The sequence below is a fragment of the Aedes aegypti genome, chromosome 3 (assembly GCF_002204515.2).
Source record: "Aedes aegypti strain LVP_AGWG chromosome 3, AaegL5.0 Primary Assembly, whole genome shotgun sequence".
NCBI classification, from domain to species: domain Eukaryota; kingdom Metazoa; phylum Arthropoda; class Insecta; order Diptera; family Culicidae; genus Aedes; species Aedes aegypti.
The window spans coordinates 218793143-218805410 of record NC_035109.1 but is presented as its reverse complement, the minus strand read 5'-3'; the positions used below and the strand labels follow the sequence as shown (position 1 = coordinate 218805410).

The window sequence follows — 12268 nt, the reverse complement described above, 5'->3', positions numbered from 1 at the left end:
GTTTCAATGGATTGGTAAAATTTACCAGAATAATAGATAAAATTGTCTTAAAGCCTTAATCAAAAACTGCCAAAATTATAAGCTTTTCATGACAAAGGAAAAAAATTGTACATTTTTGTGAACAATTCGAGTGTAGAAACGAATATTCTTACGGTTTTTATTATGGTGGCTATTTGAAGCATCCTCTAGCAGATCATAATGACACTAGACATTAAAACACTGTTTTTGAGGTCAAATTCGGGGTGGCTCATATTGCCCCGTATGTCCATATTGCCCCCATTGCCCATACGATGATTGAAATAATATATACCGTTGGGGGTGAGCCAATTGATTGTGGAGGGTGAGCTAATTGATTGTGGAACTGATTTAACTTGAAATACATGAACATGATTGACCGCCCGCAGTTGCTACTCCGTTATTGCAAGAACCACTATACTTACACAGAGAACCATCTAAGGACCGAAAGCATCTTCAATGTGTAAGAACTGGTGCTCTCATTATTATAACAAACAATAACGGCGCCGGCTGCGTCCGAATGCAGGTCAATTTGGGAATGGAATGGAAATGTTGACGTGTAACTTGCTTTTTGGAAACCGAGGAGTCCTCTGTACTTCCACAAGACAACTGGGAGTTTGGATATGGGAAATGATTCGTTTTGGTAAGCGATAAAGATATATTTTGGGGCCCATTCACAAATTTCACAGCGCTGAAGGGGTGAATGGATGTTCTTAGAATGTTACACTGAAACTAATGTTGTAGTAATTACAACCACGGTATGGTTTTTAAAACTACTATTCAGAATTATGTCAAAATTGAACATGTGTGTCTTCATAAGTACTGAAATATTGTTAAAATTACTATGCGAGCGAAGGATAAATCTTACTATCACGTTGAGTCAAAAACACTATTTTCCTGCATCGGCGATAAATATAAGATCGTTAATTTTTAATAAACAATGTTGTCATTTTTACCATGCGCACGGTAATTTGAACAACAGAACGTGGTGATAATGCCTCTATCAACTTGGCTGTTTTTCTCCGTCAGCTTGTGAAGGATTATTATCAGAGCGGACATAAAAAGTATTATTTTTTAGTGTTTTGGACGTAATATTAAACTATGTTTTCATAGTATTTTACCCATGCTGCTATTTATCAAGAGTTGGTAAGAAATAATGAAATTCAATTTACAAATATATAACAATTCGCCAAACAACTAGTTTTCATTTTGCAGATTACACCGAGAAATTTCCTGGACCAAAAGTGATCCAAAATTTAATGAAGACAAATCAATTCTTCTGTTATTGGTGAGTCTATTATTCATCGATTTATTATGTTTTGTAAATTAATGCGATATTAACCATGCACATCTTTTACAGAAAATTCGAGCGTTGAGGAGCAGCTGCTGCATGTGCCGCCATGTTCGATCAGAGATAGAAGAAAGCAAATACGGGCAAAAAATTCACTATCGGACTCCACTGCATCCAAAATTGTTGTTTATTAATGGACTAAAACCGCAGTAAATTATCATAGAAATTATTCTTTAATAAATAAATACGATTTATGTAATTGGATAGGTGAATTTATTTTAATTAGGTTGGAACAAATATCGGGATTGTTCAAATTTACTGAACGATAGCTGTCATTTTAAACGCATCGCATGGTAAAACAAATGACTAGGAAGCGTTCTCAAGATTACCATGTAGCATAGTAATTTTGACTGATGCCTCGAATATCATCGACATGGTAAAAAAGACTACACTTCTCGTTTGAAATGAATGTGTAACGTAGTCTGCACAAATCAAGTGGTGCAGTGTATTTATTTTAAACCATCAACATGGTATTTTTTACCGCAATGCTGTTCTCAGTGTACAGTTCATACACAATTTGTAGAATATTTATACAGAAGGCGTTACAAAGGGGAGGGTGGTTGTCAAAAATGACCATTTTATTAGCGTTATGATATTTGTGAATGAACTATTGAAATGAACACATGAGTATATACACGGATTTTTAGCATTGTTTGTTTTCTAAATGACAAAATTTAGGAAAAGATTTACGATTTCTTCATAAATAACAGTTTTTTGACCATATCTTTTCAGCACGATAAATAAGAAAATGTTTGTCCAGAATTGTAAATTTATTTTGCTTTTAAAATTTCTATCTAATTTTGGAGAATTTTGGGAAGCAAATGTGTTTGATAACTTAAGTGGATTCTAGCGATATAAATAACAATCATATCAGATAATGAAATAAAAACTGTCTAGTTTACAATTCCGTCACAAGCCGTAGCGACGGAAAAATAGAGGATAATTTGAAGAAAGTTTCTGTCATTGTCTCGCCGTTCGATGACAGTGAGAGAAGCATCTACACACTCAGTTGAGCTCGGCTAATTTTTATTCTTTTACCAAGATCCGCACGGCTCGGCTGGTCGGCAACTGAATTTCAACTGATATGTCAGCAAAAAATCAAGTTTGTTTATAGCAGCACCTTTGGGTGCCGCTAACATCAAACGTCACATTTGCTGAGTTGTCAGCGAACGAACTTTAACCGAGATTTGCACAGCTGAGATCGGCATTCTGATTTAAGTGTGTATGGAAAAGTCGCGCGACACCCTCAATTTACATTGACGCTTTCCAGCACTGATTGTATCGTTTTTTGGCTATAGAAGTAATACAATATAACGCATTTTCTGTAAACCTCTGTGCTTGACAAATTTAAATTTAATTCGAATCAGAACTAATTCAATTCAGATTAAATGTGGTTGAACCAAATCCTGAAAAAATTGAGAGAATCTCTCACGTACCACTCTCTGTAACTACCATAATATGCAGCACATTTTGAGATATTGTTTATCGTATACTGCTACAACTTTGATCAGATCGGGGGAGAGCAGTGCATGATAACACCCTTCTAAACAAGCTGCAAACCTTGGGGACACTATTGCTTTCGGAAGTTCGGCGGTTGTTTATTGTACCAGTAAAGTAAAGCACCTACCCCCAACGGAAAACAAGCGAGAAAAATGGATTTTATCATCGCTTTCTCTTTGGGGCTCTTGTTTGCTGCTCCTATTTATCAGACTTGTTATAACTTGGGGCCTTCCTTAGCCGAATGGTTAGAGTCCGCGGTTACAAAGCAAAGCCATGCTGAAGGTGTCTGGGTTCGATTCCCGGTCGGTCCAGGATCTTTTCGTAAAGGAAATTTCCTCGACTTCCCTGGGCATAGAGTATCATCGTGCTTGCCACACCATATACGAATGCATAAATGGCAACATTGGCAAAGAAAGCTCTCAGTTAATAACTGTGGAAGTGCTCATAAGAACACAAAGCAGAGAAGCAGGCCCTGTCCCAGTGAGGACGTAATACCAAGAAGAAGAAGAAGAAGACAACTTGCGATAATGCAATGTGATGTACTAAACTCGGTTCCACTTATAATTTGGCCACACAAAATAAGTGATTTCTCGGAGAGGAAAAAACGTACAAAAAATCTTAGCGCATCGTTTTGAAGCATTTTTATTGAGCAAGGGAAAACATAAGAAAAAAATATTTCTTAGCTTCCTAGTTGAGTTTTCAAACTTTTTACTGAAATTCACCTATAAATTCTTGCACAGTGCCATTGACTACCTTATCTGTCATTTTTTTTCTAGAAAATGACAAACCCAGACGGTGTTTTTGTTATTTTGACTTATTTCATAGATTTATGCTTGGTCATTGCCAAAAATTGTTTGATCCGGTGGATACATGTAGACTTTGGTGGATGATAATTTTCTCGCACGTCTTTTACGTTTCAACTACGATAACTTTTGCAAATATGTATGAATCCTCATGAATGTTTTACTACTGGGTCAACAATTCTTCCGGATCAAAAGGCTGTGATAAGTTTGTCGATATGAAAACTAGAGGTGGAAACAAGAAGCGGTTAAATATTAAATGGAACAGACTTCAGCTACCTATCGACCAGAATAACCATTTGTAGCATCAGCCTACATTCAGATAAAACATGTGCGTATGGGTTTAGAAATCATTTTCATTTTTCACTATGAAAGATCAATAATAGCATTGAGAATATAGAGACAAACATACTGAGTCTCAAATTGCTTCAAGATTAACCAGGGCCTTGTACGGATTAATTTATGTTTCAATCCGAATCTGATTATGTACAAACCAGCTCTGCAGCAAATATATCTCTCCGAACAGCGGATGCTGTCAGTGCCCAGTCGTGTTTTTTTTTCAACTAATTGGCAGAATAAACTCTGCTGCCATACGACAACAACACCCGACTGTGCACACATGTTGGATTTGATAAAAATACACTTGAACGTACTTTACTTCGGTGTTTAGTGGAGATTAGCAGGTTTTGGGTGGGCCTGTGTGTATGGAAGATGAACTTCCAAACATTACCAACAACTAACACACATTCGACACAGAATGGAACGTTTGACACGAGCACGACAACCACCTAATAGTGGAGTAAATTTTTCAACGAATGGAGAGGTCAGCTGAATGGACATTTGGTATTGACTGTTAGCAGCAGCAAAGGCGAATAACGAAAAGTGATGACATCATATATGAACGATTCAACAGTATCTCTCGGTAGTTCGAGCAAAATTATCAGATGTTTACAGTTTTGAAGATATTCAAATGTAACATTGACTAAGTTGTTGTTGTTGCCACGAATTATTTACAAACAAATTGTTCATGATTTATTGATACTACCTATAAACATTTCGAACTTATTTTGAATGAAGTTATAAATTGTTATCGATAATATCTCCAATTCACAAACTGAATACATAGAACTATGTTAATTATCGATATTTACACAACATAACATAAGAGTTATGGGTTATGGGACTCAGCAAAACCATACTGATGGTCGTTGGTTCGAATTCCACTGGTCTAGGATCTTTTCGGATTGGAAATTTTGTTGACTTTCCTGTGCATGAAGCATCTTCGAGTGACAACGATATAAAGATGCAAAAAAGCTGTCAGTTCATAATTGTTGAAGTGCTCATAAAGATTCTAAGCTGGGGAGCAGGCTCTATCCCGGTTGGGACTCAAGACCAGAACTTAATAATTAACGTTAATGTTTTATAAGGCCTGCAACAGGTTGTATAAAACGTGATTGTAATGATAATTACCATCATTTGAATTGAACTTAGTCCAAAAGCAGTCGTTGCATTTTATCGCAAATAACACTGGTAGGTTTATTGGACATTTTTTTTTGGGTTGAATTTGTATTCTACCGTTGCAATTAGAGTACAATAAATCGAAATTTTATAAAACCCACAAAATTATGATCACCTTTTTCACGGTTGAAGTACGATGCACATGCCCCGTTCCACTTATTATCAGTTGACGAACATTAGACACTCACATTATCACTAGCCATTCAAAACGCAGCTAAATAGGCAGCATGGAGGAGCTGGTTACCTATGTGTAGAATGTATGTGACTGTGTCAAGCTTATCGTCTCCAACGGCCATGACTATGTAAACAAGTGGGGCCGCCGCCACGATATGAGCAAAGACTATGATTCTAATGTGGAAATCGAGGGCCATCCACAAGAAGCAAACAATGTATTAGGGCGGTTCAAATTACAGAAAAGTTTGAAATTCTAGTTGCTTACAATTGCTTGCTGCTATTATTGAACAAGTTTCTTCATTGAAACTCAAGTAACAAGTTTCGGTAATTCATACTAACATCAACAATAGTACTGATAGTTCTACTGGTATTAGAAGTATTATTTTAGTTCCTTCAACGTCTTTGGGACACTTTCAAATTCTCACCAAAAGGGCTGGAAATTTGACACAATTCTATTTTCATCATAAGGGTTCATTCGCAAATTTCAAAACGCTTTAAGGGGTGGGTGGGTGTCCGAACGTTGTTACGGATCATACAAAAATTGAAGAGTATCAATACAGAAAGCGTCACGAGGGGGTGGGTGGGTATCCAAAATGACCAATTTCAGCGTTATGAAATATATGAACAAGCCCTAAGTATTGTGCAACATGTGATGGAATTGTTAAACTTTTTCTTTCAATTTGAACCACCCTAACAATACACACATCGCGATCGGGTGTCGGTGTCAGTAAAGCTAAACCGATTCGAACTTATTTACTTTTCATCGCAAGTTTCCTCCTCTTGATTCCGCTTGTTTTATTTTCTTTCATTTGTCTACCGGCCGCCTCGGCCAACGCCCAGTCGATGATGATGGTAGCCGGTGTTACCTCATAAAGTACCATGAGAATCAAGTGTAGGGCAAATGTCATTCATTCGGAAAGCTACAGTTATTTGACGAACGATGTACTGAATGACTGACCGAGGCGCGATTGCATTTCTGAGATATGTAGCTGTACGATTATTGAAATGTTTATGGGTAAAGGCACGTTTCTTTGAGTTTGTTATTCTTATTCGAAGAAGCCCATCATAGTCGCGACAATTGACATCATCGCTCGTAGATTCATTAATTCAAACAACGTTTAGAGGAAACGAGTTTCAGCAAGAAGGGTCAGCTATGCAGGACGGAATGATTGACCTGCCAATTGAAATGGAATGATGATTTTATTACAGTTAACTTTCATTCAAATGTAATATTGTATCTTCATTTGATTTAAAAGCCTGTTTTAGAAAACATCACTGTTGGTAGAAATCAGAATTAGTGCCGAAGAGATCAGTAGATGAAAAGCCATCACAACTTCCATTGCAAATTATCAAAACAATCTTAAATAAAGTTCGAGTTTGTTTGAACTTTTGAAGTATTCCTCAGGGGACTTATCTTGGAAATTCTTGGAAATTGGAATTCTAGGAATCCTCTTTAAAAATACCTTGTCTATGACATGATTCCATTTCCGGAACAATCCGAAAAAGTACGACTGGAAGAATATCGAATAGAAATTTATATAGAAATCACTATCAACTTCCTACAAATGATGCCAGGAAGAAATTTTTTAGGCAATACCAAAACATATTTGATATAAATTCCTAGAGAATTCTTAAACAATGATCAAGATGGATACTTGAAAATCGGATCTTATAGAATCCATAGTAAATGCTAATGAATGGATTTTAAAATTGACTATTTTGTATTGCAAATCGAAAAAGTTTCAAACGTGGTGTCCAATGCTGTAAGCCAAACAGAGAAAAAATAAGAAATGATCAAAACAAAAAACCATCCTAACGTTTCACACCTCAATGCGCCCTCAAAACGAAAACATACAAGTGCTGGTAGTGCTACGAGTAGGTTAACGGGATCGAGCAAAAGAAAAATTGCTTCAAAACACATGAAATGAATTCAAATTGTAAGTCATCGCTCGGCAGCTTTCTAGATGTGTAATTGTAAGACACCAATACACCGAACGCCGGTTGTGCCCCAGTTGACCAAGTATATTTATTCTTAAGAGTTTGTTCTCACCATTTGCTGTTATAACAATGCCAAAACAAGGCGGTGGCGTCATTAACCCACGATCTCAGCATTTTAGATGTTCTTGAGCCGTGCTTCTTGCTGTGGCAAGACGTCTCGAATAATAATTTGCAGCGGTGACGAAAGCATGACGCATAAGTACGGACGCTGGTTGAGGAAAGTAAAACAAAAATAACCATTTTGCATCGAAAATTTTGATCCACTGGTCACGCGGTAATGCAGCAACAGAAACGCTTGAAAGCTTTTTTTGTGGTCAGTCCAAGAGAGATGGGGAGCAATTTGGAATGCTGAGACGGAAAAACAATGGAAAGTGGTTTGATTTGGTGTTTTTTCCTGTTTCGTTGTTTGCAATGTGCGATGATGGGCAGATATCCGAATCTATGAAATAATAGAGGTCATCATCATGCCGTCCGAAAATGAAAGTGAATGTGTTTTGATAAAATTTCAAATGAAATGAGTGGGGATTTTTCGCCATCTGGCGATGGAAATCTTATGCCACAAGATTGGTTGCGATTGGTTCAACCGTATTGTGACACTTACTGGAAAACAATATAGACCAACATAAAGTTAGTCGAATGAATATTTGCCAAATAGAAAAAGAGTCCAATTTGTTCTCTGCCCATTTTCAAAAGAAAGGGACTTTGCCAGCAAAGTGGCAAATGACAGAATACAAAAGAGGATAATAAATCCAGTTTTGTTTTAACGTGAAAATTTTAGAATTGTCAAAATAACTTATATTTTTTTTTACTTTAAGTATGAAACTATGCTTAAGGCCACTTTGAACTGATACACTATCAGGGTGTTGACTGAATTTTAAGAATAAAATTGCTTGACCTTTCCTGATCTTCCAGTTGATTTTTAGAAAAAATTTGGGCCATTGAATTTTCCGATTTGAAACAAAACCATTTCTAAGGTTATAAGAAACTAGATGGCATGACTGACTGTACATGTCAATGGTTGCTACTCCGTGATTGATCGGTATTGCACTACGATGCAACTGAATAAGGGACGGGACTTTCCACGTACTCTCGAAGTTAGCGTTAGCGTTAGCGTAGTTACGGTATACTTCGTAGATTGGATACTAGCAACATTCATGTTTCTTTTTAATAATCTCATCCTGACTACTTTCAGGAACAAGGCAGGGGAGTATACCTTGTTCAAATCATTAACAAGAATACTAAAAGCATGAATATCACTATTCCCGGTACGCCCATCTTTACCGTAACTTGGGATAGGGGAAGGAAATGTTGATGTAGCACTTACTTAATGAGAGACCACCGACTCAGCGACACCCTCATAAGCAGGCTTGATAATGCTCCTCAACATCATTAGAATTCGGTGAAATACTCTAGAGCAGCGTGCTGCCTTTGCTTCTTTGCGAGGGAGCGAAAAAATGCTAAGCAAAGAGGCTACGAAAAATGAGCGAGGAAGATGCAGCACAAAACACAACAGAGTAAAATTCCATAAAAAAAAGGGTGCTCTCACAACTCCCCGAGGACTGTTTGTTCGGGCGGCAGACTCAAGAGTTCTTTTGAAGTGTGAGTTAAGGTGAGCATCGCAACAAGAGATAATGAGTACCTGAAAAAATCCTCGTGTTTTCTTGCACTCTCACTCGAATCTCTTGAGGATCTGTGTTGAAAATTTTGAGTTCAATTTTGTCTCCTCAGAAAAACGGCAAAATCGCCTCCTCTTTGCCTCGCAGAGGAGTTTCTATCAAGCCTGCTCATAAGTGCTACGGAGTTGGAGGTTGGGGAAGGTATATTGTCAGGATTCGCCTAGAAAGCTGGCGATAGACCATAAACATTTGTTGTTTAAGTGTTTTCAATTTAATCTTTTGAATTCCGGCAATCAAAAGAGAAAAAAATAGTTTATTTATAGTATATATAGTATTTTGCGAAATGCTTGTCGATTGTGCAGTAATATTTTGCTCAATAGTCAGTAAAAAGCAAACCCGATCCCTCCAGAGTCATCGGATTGTATAATATAACGATACGCGTAAAAACAAAAAATCTCCGGCGACAAAAACACGCGCGAAACCGTGAGCAAAATCTATCGGACGACGCAAAACCGAACTGTCCTGCTTGGGCTTCACGAAGCACTACCCAGCAAGACGCTCCGAAACAGGAAAAAAAATCTCCGGCGACGAAAACGACTTTCCACGTACTCTCGAAGTGCACATTTTAGCAGCTCTCATATTACTGATCAATAACGGCGCCGGCCAAGTCCTTACAGTCAGTTGGGGGATAGGTGTTCGCGCACATAAGAGTCTGTTTGTATTGTCGGTGTCTGATTAATCACTGGAGTTCCACAAATGATAATCACTTGGAAGTACGCGGTCTGAATGTTTGATAACTGAGGTTTATTGGTCTGTTAAGTCAAGTCTGAATTACTGATAATTGAACAACTATACAAGTACTTAACTAAACTCTTGGACATATATTTCTTGACGTTCAATATCACAAACTATCACATAATTGGTATGATCAGACGCGGGACAGAATAACGACACGGTTGTATACTATTTTGTATAGGACATGGCTGGGGTTAAATACTGTTCGACTGACTATTCAACCTTACGTCTCATTGTTCTTTTTGAAGAAAGTGCTTATGTACATGATCAATTATTGCATACTGTTTCAATTGTCACATTGTTACATTTTACCGAACGTACAGTCAAACCTCTCTAATGTAGATCTAAATTCAACTTTAGGCTTCAACAATAGGGAAGGAATATTAATGTGTAATGATTGTTGCTTCTAAAGACCGAAAATACGTCTGCATCTCCACAATCGCAACTGGAAGGGTGTTTATTAGTGAGGGGGGGGGGGGCGATCTGGGAGTCACCTTTGGTCGGTGATACGATCCACGAATAGGAAAGAAAAATACAATTTTTACTTGAACCAGTTTTGCATTTTTGTCTCGCGATGAGATATATTATATACTCAAAGGTTATTTGTAGTAATAAATGAGAAAAGAAAGCTACGTATGATAAAATTATATAAAACAAAAATAAGGATTAATGCCGTCACTTGAAGTGACGAACCGTCCATAGTTTGTTTGAAAATTACACTAATGTTACGTTACAACGACAACAAATGCGTTATTATAAGCATGAAACGAGCTCACCAGTTGGTCTCATCACCAGTTGGTCCTAGTAGAAATGTTTTGTAAGAAAATAGATACCATTAAACAACTTAACTATTTGTAAACTCATATTCCTAACATTGATTTCTACTAAAATACTTCTGCGTGAAATGTTATAAAATATTCAAAAAAATCTTGTAGATTATAACTTTTCAGACACTGGGAATGGTAACTACTTTTAGTTCCAAGTCATAGTCAAGTCATAGAAAATAAATTTGTTTTATAGTTTGGCAAAAATGGTGCAAATTGATGTATTCAACAAATATTAGTTTATGTATTGTGGTTAGAGATGATAAACATAGATAATAAATCCAGTGTTATTTTCGTCATTCATACACACATTTCCTTACATTATAAATGATACTTCGAGATCAAGATAGCATGTCTGTAGTTTGTTAAAAATATTTGATTTCTGTAGTTCAAACATTTGAACATTCTCATTCTAAACATTAGTGTTGTGTAGAGGAAAAGAAACTCTACGCTAACGTCGTATGACTGGAAGAGTCATTGCAATCAGAATTGCAAGTAGATTTAAAATTTTAAAATAAATTTTGGCGAGTTTAAAATGAAAAGTCTTGCAAAATTTGACAGACAACATTGTGTAGGTATGCTACTAGATCCAAATTTCGACGATTGTGCTACTTTTCCCCGAAAGTCGGTTCACCAAATGAACGTTTTCCCTTAATGCCTTAAATAGATGCTATTAAAGTCTTCGGTGGCTGGATGGTGAACTAGAAAGAACGATAAGCAATCAAAAGAAAGAGGTATTTTGTCATTCTCGGCTTTACACATGTTGGCAAAAATATTGAGGACGGTAAAACTCGAACCGCCAATCAAATAGAGAAGGTTGCATATCAGATGACCAGTTCGTTCACCAACCTGTAATGTATAAAGTTACGACAATTATGAGTGTAAAAAAAATTTTCAGGGACTTGATTATTCGAAAAAAAAAACGGGATATTCCGGGAACTTGCATTCGGGGAACTGGCGTTCATTTCATTTTACCGAACGACCCGCAAAGTTTGAAAAAGTTCATCTGTCAAAACTACCGAATAGTTCGGTGATTTTGAACAAATTTTTTGTGAATCTATTGTTTGTAGTTGGGGATTTCACCGAAAGTTTCTGTACTTTTTTACAAATATACGGTGATTTTTTTTACTAAGTAAACGACTGTCATTTCTGCAAAATAAGAAGCAATTTCTTATAGATTAACAGTTGTATAATCCACAGGACTGAAACGGCTGTCATCCACGTACAACTGGAGTGAAGCCAAAAATTTGAGAAGGTGCTGATTTGACAGCTCGTCCAAAAATACCGTTTTAGGCACGAGACACACTCGTTTTAGAATGCGACATTCATATTTTACCTATCAATCTGGTGTTAAGTATATTATTAAGTGTATTACTTTATCCAGTTTTCTGTAATTGCTAGATAATTTAGCTACATTTTATTAGGCACAATGATAAACAATTACCAATAATATAGTGTTTTTCTCATACGACATTTGTCGCTTCAGCGCGGGGTTTGATGAGGGCAACGCCTAAATTTGTTCACTTCAGCACTAGCGCCACACAGATGGTGGTAGGCTTCAAGAACTAGCACTTTCTTCAGGGGGTTGGTATAATCACCACAACGCAGCATCTATCTGGATTCAAGCCATTCCATGTTTATAAGTAAAAAAATGAATAAGACATTGCAAAGCTGCGA

The 12268-nt window shown here is 36.9% G+C and overlaps 1 protein-coding gene and 1 long non-coding RNA gene across 2 annotated transcripts in view; one reads left to right on the top strand and one right to left on the bottom strand.

Moving 5' to 3' along the window:
* The window catches only part of LOC5579853 (spectrin beta chain), a 78747-nt gene that overhangs the window by 28796 nt on the left and 37683 nt on the right, over positions 1–12268 (bottom strand).
* On the top strand, positions 1094–1568 carry LOC110678997. The gene is made up of 2 exons (XR_002502120.1): positions 1094–1303; positions 1376–1568. It is a non-coding gene; the product is annotated as an uncharacterized LOC110678997 (long non-coding RNA).